Source organism: Rhamphochromis longiceps, linkage group LG23 (assembly GCF_057381845.1).
Source record: "Rhamphochromis longiceps isolate RC_006_pf linkage group LG23, R_longiceps_female_GT1.1, whole genome shotgun sequence".
Taxonomy (NCBI): Eukaryota; Metazoa; Chordata; class Actinopteri; order Cichliformes; family Cichlidae; genus Rhamphochromis; species Rhamphochromis longiceps.
The window spans coordinates 12030410-12039636 of record NC_140578.1 but is presented as its reverse complement, the minus strand read 5'-3'; the positions used below and the strand labels follow the sequence as shown (position 1 = coordinate 12039636).

Below are 9227 nucleotides of genomic sequence, written 5' to 3'. Positions count from 1 at the left end.
TTCATGATTCAACAATTAAGCATGTCAAGAAAACAGTGTAACACATTCCCAGCAGATCAAGGATACAGAGTGATGCACATTTATCTAATGAACTAATATGTGAATATGTTCTGTTAACTCAAAAGTATAATGAGAACTAAACTACATACAGCTCACACACTCTATATTAAAGGGTATAATGTGATCTACAGCAGTATTCTAATTCAACTACTTTGATTACATATATAAGGTAACATATAATAACAGAATAATCTAATAATTCCCCCTTTTGATCTCTGAAAGAGATCACTTACAACATGCACTCCAGGGTCGCAAGGTCCAGGTTTTCTTGATCCTGAGGCCCTCTGTCCCCCTTTAACAGGTGGACCATATGTGGGATGACCTCTGTGTTCACGCAGTTCAGATGCAAGCAAAGTTAGATTTACAACCATAACAGCAGTTACAGATGACTCTCCCATCACTCCCCAATTCTCCCACAGCTTTATTTTGGTGCTCCAGTTTTCCACTCCCATTTTAATGCCCCCTTATACCTTTCAAATGTACTTAGACTAGAACCTCTGTCTAAGGAGCTTTTAACCTTTATTTTTATTGCTGCAGCTACCAGTGTCTTCCAGTTGGGTGATTCTCAGCTTCTTTCTTCGACCTCCGGGGTTAGACCACCCTTTAGTCATTGCACAGTTCTGGGGATTATTCTGCCCCGATTTCAAACAAGGATCTGTGTGTTTTGGGTTCACCGGCGTGTCCCCCTTTTTGCCAAGAGCCTCTTGAACCTCGTTGGTCTGGTGTTCCTGGTTTTCGCCAACCCCTTCATGGTTATTGCTGTGTTTGTGGGATCCATCTTCTCCAGGAGCCCAAACGTCATGACACTTGACCCCAGTTGCTGTCTCGGCAGTCCCTACATCTGTCCCTGCTGTGAAGGGTCCTCACATCTCCGGGTCCCCGTCTGGTGTCTGTTCCTTTCTCTGCAAGAGACAGAAAACCAAAACACCTCTCTCCCTAGCCTTGATAATCTAATATTGTTATCCATTGTTCTTCTAATGATTCAAATTTGGTTTAAAATATTATGTTCAGGACTTATTCTAATCATAATCTATGTGTGTGTAAAAGAAATCAAAAATTAGTGAACCCTTTCTAAGTCTAACACATTATAAGCTTAAGTTTTACCATAGCTAATTTATTAAACACACAAATAAAGTCATAAAATGTTCATAACACCATTGTTTGATGTTCAAACTCAACTCCCCCTTTTTGACACACTCCCATGTGTCAATTCATTGGAGCTAGACAATTAAAAGAGAAGGTTGGTGACATCATATCTCAGAAAGTATCAGAAATTCTTCTCTCGAGTACCGTTGCTCCAGCCTTGTCATCCCTGAGGATCTTCGATCCCGAAAATGTCCCTTCTCCTCATGTAATAAAGTCTGTCATCCTTCCATGCCCAGGTAACTGGTCCATCCAGAGCTGTAACATTTTGAAATGTACATACAACAAGCCAAACCACACCTTGGTCACACCAACCCTTTTCTGCCCCGAAGATGTCCAATGCCATCCTAGTATGGACTGTCAAAAGTGGCTTTAACGCTGACTATCCTGACCATCCATTTTATAACGTTTCCTGGTCAGATTTGCCAATCTCTGCACCAGGGTTTTAAACTTTTCGCCATTTCCATTAGTTGTTATTTTTATTTAGTTTCGACTCCAGATTTTCAATTTTTACCAGTTGTAATTCGTTTTTACCAATTCTTTGCTAGTTTAGTGTAGTTTTTATTTTCTGAAAATCCTTAGTTTCAATTTAGTTTTATTTGTGTTTTGCAAGAATTAAGTGTAACAAAATCCCAGTTCCATCATATCAGTCATGCTCTTCTGGTTATCCTTGGGTGTTGAGACTAATAACTATTAACTCTTGCCGCACCGTGTGCTCCTAATTTTGGTTCAAGTGAATTGATAACCTTTTGAAGGCGATTGTTTCACACCTTTATTTAGATGTCCCAGTCCTGTTATCTCGGGATACATCACGCTGCCTTATCTGGGGTTAGCTGTTTTCTGGGGATGCGGGTTGAGTGAGTGAGCTCTTCAAGGAGGGGGAGTGTGCTCCCCCTGATGAGGTCTTCTAGGTAAGCTAGGTTAACCTTCTTGTGTGGGCTTTTCAAGTGCACTTTAAGGTTAGTGGGACTTTTAGTTTTATAAATGTCCCTCATGTCCCCCTGATGACCCAGTATTTCATTTTTGCACACTGTAGTACACATTTTAGTTTTCGCTTGTAGCTCGCATACTCTACTTGCCACTCCTCTAAGTCCTGATGTTTCTTAGAGAGGGCAACAGTACCTTTAAAATTATATCACATGTGTGGGGGTGTGGCCTTGCCAATTGTTTTGCCCACCTTTTCAAAATGGCTGGCGTGCCCACAAGCATATTTCATGGAAAAAGAAAGGTAAGCTTGATATTTACATTTAAAATGTTTTGTTAAACTCAGATTTTTATTTTATTCTTTTTGCAAGTACCCCTCCTCGGTGGCGAGAAACTGTTGGTGTGGTCAAGTGGGTGCTCTAGAAACAAACGCTCAGGACAGAACAGTTATCAGTCATGTACTTCCTACAAATTTTGCATATGTTTTATTTCATATTGATCCTCTGAGTGTAATGGTACATTTTAATTTGAATTTATCCAAACTAAACACAATATTTTCTTTATTTACTTTGCTCTTGTTCTTTTGCAGTACCACATCCTATCAAATGTCCCTGTCGATTATATTCTACATTTAATAACTTACTATTTCAAGTGAGAACCTAAATCACGTGGACCAATGTTTATTATTGCATATCTCTATTCTGAATGTGGCCAGTCATTCATAGGTATTGTTCAATTTTGGCGATTTTCCTCTATAAAATTTAATTGACTTTTTACAGTGGCCTGCTATGGTTAATAATAACATGTTCCAGTCATGAGTGGCATCAAAAGTCTTCTCCACTGTAGCATTTGGCATTCCCAATAATATAACATGATACCTTAATCAAAACACAGTTAATATAGCACAGTTTTCTTGATGCAAACATCAGTAACTCAAAATCAGCAACCACAGTGTTAAGTCTGCAGTTCATACTTATGTGAAGCTAGAGTCTCCTCCTCCAGTCTCTCTTATCCTCCTGCTCCTGAAAAAACAAAACAAAGCGAAGCATCCACCCTTCTCTTGTCGGCTGGGTGAATTGTTTATGAATTGTTTATTGGCATTTACTAATCCTAAAGTGGGTGCAGTCATTGTCTCAGTATCAAGTCAGTCAAAACTTTTAGTCGTCAGTCCATCACAGTCCATTCACATGCATACCTCCACACACATTCATACCAGATGTTGCTGATAATGGAGTCTCACGCGCAACCTATTCGAGCATCCATCACCAGCAAGATGACGTCATCATTTTAAAGGAAAGCAATTCCTTGTTGTTTTTTGGGCCGGATTGACTCGGTGCAATCCTTTTAGATCAGTGTTCCCTATAAGTGAATTTCTCCCAAGCCAATTACAATCATGGAGAAGCACACTTTGCAACTGTTTACAGTAATAATATTTTATAGCGCTTTAAATTTCAATCTTTCAGGCCTTGTTTAAAGAGCTGATTGTTAAATCATGAACTCACAAAATATCAACATATCACCACCGGTGGATCACACCTCTCAGATGTTTTTTCTCCAGTGCACTGTAACAAAAACGAAAACAGACATAACCAACAAAATACTACTAAAATAACACAAACTAGGGCCCGTTGCAGACATGTCCAAGCATAAAACTATCCCTCTCTCGCTTACGAGAAAGAACACAAGCCAAAGCTCACTGATAAAATCAAGCTAGCGCTAAACAAAACCAAACAATCAACCAGAAATTCACAGGAACATTTTGCTTCCTGCCGGGACAATATTGTGTGGGAATGAGAACCTCAGGTGCCGTAACACCTTTTGTTCCTCCTTGAATTAAAACTCAATCACAGAAAATGCCGTACTCCGACCTAAAACTTACACTATTAATTCATCATTTTTCACTCTGTGCCACTGTTCCTCATCAGGGCTGTGTGAAGCACAGCAAAGAATTCAGTCAAGGCCTTGAGCCATAAACAGACATCACGCACAGACATTGTTTTCATAACCAAACCATTTTAGAGCTTATTCCTAAAATCTACATAAATGCCTTCTAGGTGACATATAACACATTCTAAGTATTTAATGGTAATCAATGGCTCCTCATAAAAATTATGCATTGGGATGTTTGTGTGCAGCATTTTGCATATCAGCATAAGCAAAGCATTCTTCATTGCATCAGCGTGTATGTGTGTGTGCGTGTGGATCACTCTTTATTGCACAAGCGTGTGCATGTGTATGTGTGTGCATCACTTCTCAGTGAATCAACATTCCCGTGTGTGTGTGTGTGTGTGTGTGTGTGTGTGTGTGTTCATCACTTTCCTGTTCTGGTGTTCTGGGTAAACCATGGCCTGAAGCATGCCCTGGGGTCCTGCCCCCCCCCTCCTTTTTCAGTTTGTTTGCGACCATTGCTGCTGCTGCTGCTGCTCAAAATTCAGTCCGTCCTGGTTCTGACCCCAATTGGGGCAGTCCTTTCTCCAGTGTCGATGTTCACCGCAGGTGAAACCTGCATCTTCTTCTGTGTTTTTGTCCATTCTGAGGTGCCTTCTGTCCTCAGTTACTCCTCTTGTCTCGGTCACGCCCTTTTTCGCCACCCGATCATCCGTGTTGGTCCATCACTGTCCTGCACAGTGTGAATGCAAAGTTATCAAGGTCAGCATTCTTTCGCTCGGCCTTACTTTTCATTCGGGCTTGGCGGGCGTCTCGTCACAGCTCTGTCAGCTGACGCAGTCTGGGAATTTTCCCCCGTGTAGTGAAACGGGCCTTAGGTTTAGTGCTCTCCGTCTCGGCTGCATGAGATCACATTCCTGCAGGTCTGTTGACATTCTCAGGTCGTTGTTGTGGGTCCAGCTGTTGCAGCATTTGGTCAGTGTCACGTATGGGGGAGAGCAGGAGTCCAGTCAGCCTCGGCTTTCAGGGCCGGCAAAGCAGCCTGTAATTAAATATGTATAGAAAAAACAAAAACAAAACAAAACAAAAACAAACAAAAAACAAAAACAAACGAACAGGAAAATGTTGTTGTGTTGGCTGTGTTATTCAGAGGGGAGACAATGGGGCCAGGCCCTGTGTCAGCCTTCTCTCCCCCTTTTTTTGTTTTTTGTCTCCCGATATAATCAACTCCTAACCCACCAAGTTGACAGGACAACACCGGTATATGTTAAAATTCTTAAGATCATGTTTAAAAGCCCAAAAAGGAACTTTCTTTCATTCAGTAATCACTTTTATTAATCAATCAACAGAAAACATGTCACAATTTGAATCTTTTAACCACTAAATTTGTTGTGTCTTGCCTGGTTGGTTAGACCAGTGTTCCTTTTTTTTTTTTTTTTTTTTTAGTTAAATTGTTGTCCTGCAACCCAGAGGGTTTCTTTGTCAGTAATGTATAGACTTCATCATTTAAGTATGTTAATTTTTCTTTAACCTTGCTGGAAAATCTTCACGTGTTCATGAGTGTAAGCTGTTTCTTCATTGCGTGTATGTGCATTTGTATAAAAGCAGGTTAATTTTATCTTTTCTCAAACTAGGCGTTACCTTAAAAGGAGCCTTTCTCTCAGATTTCTCTGCTTGTGTGTTTTTGTTTCACCTTTTTGTTGTGATGCTCCGGACGCCTTCCCAACCTCCACAAGTCCGTTGGCCCCAATTTTATGTGTTAAAACTTCTCTTAATTTCTCCTCTAATTCTCTCCTCGCTGCTGTCTTTTTCACAGCTGCTGATTCGTGCTGGGTGTGGTTCCCATTACCTATAATTTTGCTTCGGCCGCTGTGCTTGTGGGGGCAGTTGGTCCAGGTCCGCAGCTTCCTGTATTAACACACTAAGAGATTTATTTAATTTCATTTTCATCACATGTTAAACAGATAAGCAGGCAACCCGCCTACCTTGACAGCGTAAACTGTACGCCAGTCTCCCAACACATTCCTCTCTGTACTCCTCCATAATTCTCCACTGCACACCTCTTACTATCTCTCCTTTTTATTTTTATTACACCACAGAGTAATACACCCAATTATGCCCGTCTATCTCTATGTGGCTCCAAATTCCCTCTTTATTTTAATTTCACACTCGTCAGGGGACAGGCACACAACAATTTCAACCACTGAAACGAGGAATTCAACCTTTTTATATTTCTTTACTAACCTAGACTCAACGTTTGTTCGCAAAATGTGTCTTGTTCTAGTCCGGAATAAATGTGAACCCGTGATTACACGGCCGTTCCAGTGTTATTTCCGTGGCTATGCGGGGGCCCTCACCTCCCCAAGTCACCACCTCAGCACCCGGACGACGCCGGTCCTGGCCACGCGTCCACGGACAGGAGGGTCGCTACTCCATAGGCAAATGTTCCACAGGTACACTAGGCATCAACCTTTGATCCTAAAATGTGTATTTGCTCTAATGTCCTCCTAATCAAACACATCAACCGTCACTGTCACTGTGTTCACGCTTCACACTCCACACAAAAAACACACTCAGAGCGCGCCTCACTCACACTCTCACTCAGTGCGCGCTTTACCCACAAGACAGCACCCAGAGCGCGCCTCGCAGCTTCACACACACTCTCTCACCCAGAGCGCGCTTTCACACTCACACACAACACTTTTCCTCAGCGGGAATTTTACACAGAAACCTCTGAGCTCAACTATTAGATCTTCTTAAAGCACACTGCACCATAGACCAAAATACCCCTTTCTCTGCGCTTATGACCGCCACCACGGGGCAAAGTCGCATCATAAAAGTGATGCTTGCATCCCCGAAGTTATACCCGACATCATAAACCAGGTTTTGCTCTATGTACTTCTTGGCAAGTAAAATTTTACTTTGTTTTATGACCGCAGCCCTTAAAAAAAAACTCGACTGACGCCACAAACCACCGTCAAACCTCTGTTCAATGTACTAAAATTAGCACCAACCACTACTGCACTTCACGGCCGCATCACCGGAACACGGCCGTATCATAAACCAAACCTACGGACGTGTTTTGCTCTCGCGTTGCCAGTGTTTAACCGCACCGTGAAGCCAGCATCTGCTTTTCCTTAAATCAACTTCTATTTCATAGCCGGCAAGAGCCAGGACGTAACCGACACCATAAACAAACTTCAAACCTCGACTTCAATGTACTGAACTAATGGCCGCGTCTTCAGAAGAAATTCTAACGTATTATTGCTACAGAAGCCAGTATTAGACAAAATTAAATGTGGAAGGTAAAGTGGCTGCAACTAGCTCAACGTAGTATCTTATTAGTTTCTCGGTAGAAGCAGTTTATTTAACACACTGGAATTCAGCCTCAACTTATGTTGTTAGTATCTTGCGCCAAAAACCAGACACCGACAAATTTACTGTGAAAACACATGTGACTCAGTGAACAGATTAATTTGGAAAGCCCAATATGCACATTTGGTATTTATAATACAACAGGCTGTGCTTACCTTTTTATTTTTGGACCGGTCCTCTGTTCACCTCGCCTCACGATCTCACCAAAGGTCAAATCTGCACCTCCTCAGCACACCAAAGATCCGGGTCACACGGCACCAAGTTGTTGAATTTTCCCAATTCTTTGAATCTTTGGGCTGAAGGAAGGACAATACTCGGTGTATAAATGCTCAATCAACAATCATTTATTTCCATACAATTCAACAGTCAGAGCATTACAACGTCCGGACGGGAGAGATGCTACCAGAGGGTCAGGCACATGTCTCAAAATGGTGACGGGTTGCTCAGCTTTTTATAGTCTCTAGTGGCCCCCAGCTAGTCGTAAAAGCCAAAACATCACATTTTTTCTCTGTTACAGCGCCTAAGTTATGACCTCGGCAGTTGTTTCTCTGCTTTCTGTAAGGTGGGGGTGTGGAATGTGGTCTATCTATCTCCCCTGTCTTTAGACACAGAGTCTCCTGCTTACAACCTTCTCTTCATGATTCAACAATTAAGCATGTCAAGAAAACAGTGTAACACATTCCCAGCAGATCAAGGATACAGAGTGATGCACATTTATCTAATGAACTAATATGTGAATATGTTCTGTTAACTCAAAAGTATAATGAGAACTAAACTACATACAGCTCACACACTCTATATTAAAGGGTATAATGTGATCTACAGCAGTATTCTAATTCAACTACTTTGATTACATATATAAGGTAACATATAATAACAGAATAATCTAATAGCACATCTGCTATATTGAGATAATCCATCCCACCTCACAGGTGTGCCACATCAGGATGCTGATCTGACATCATGAGTAGTGCACAGGTGTACCTCAGACTGCCCACAACAAAAGGCCACCCTGGAATGTGCAGTTTTGTCTCACAGCAAAATGCCACAGATGCCACAAGCAATGAGGGAGCGTGCAATTGGCATGCTGACAGCAGGAATGTCAACCAGATCTGTCGCCCGTGCATTGAATGTTCATTTCTCAACCATAAGCCGTCTCCACAGGCGTTTCAGAGAATATGGCAGCACATCCAACCGGCCTCACAACCGCAGACCTCGTGTAACCACACCAGCCCAGGACCTCCACATCCAGCAGGTTCACCTCCAAGATCGTCTGAGACCAGCCACCCAGACAGCTGCTGGAACAATTGGTTTGCACAACCAAACAATTTCTGCACAAACTGTCAGAAACCGTCTCAGGGACGCTCAACTGCATGCCCGTCGTCCTCATCGGGGTCTTGACCTGACTCCAGCTCGTCGCCGTAACAGACTTGTGTGGGCAAATGCTCACATTCGATGGCGTCTGGCACGTTGGAGAGGTGTGCGCTTCACGGATGAATCATGGTTCACATTGTTCAGGGCAGATGGCAGCTGAGAATGTCCCAGTTCTTGCATGGCCAGCATACTCACCGGACATGTCACCCATTGAGCATGTTCGGGATGTGCTTGACCGGCGTATACGACAGCGTGTACCAGTTCCCACGAATATCCAACAACCTCGCACAGCCATTGAAGTGGAGTGGACCAACATTCCACAGGCCACAATTGACAATCTGATAGACTCCATGCGACGATGTGTTGCACTGCATGAGGCAAATGGTGGTCACACCAGATACTGACCGGTTCTGGGTCCCCAGACCCCCAATAGCGCAAAAAACTGCACATTCCAGGGTGGCCTT

At 42.6% G+C, this 9227-nt stretch overlaps 1 long non-coding RNA gene across 1 annotated transcript; it reads right to left on the bottom strand.

The window, feature by feature from the left end:
* Window positions 1-3010: 3010 nt before the first annotated feature.
* Window positions 3011-7849, bottom strand: LOC146641399 (uncharacterized). The gene is made up of 2 exons (XR_014909580.1): window positions 7545-7849; window positions 3011-3149 (listed from the first exon to the last, which is right to left on the bottom strand). It is a non-coding gene; the product is annotated as an uncharacterized LOC146641399 (long non-coding RNA).
* Between the last annotated feature and the right edge of the window lie 1378 nt (window positions 7850-9227).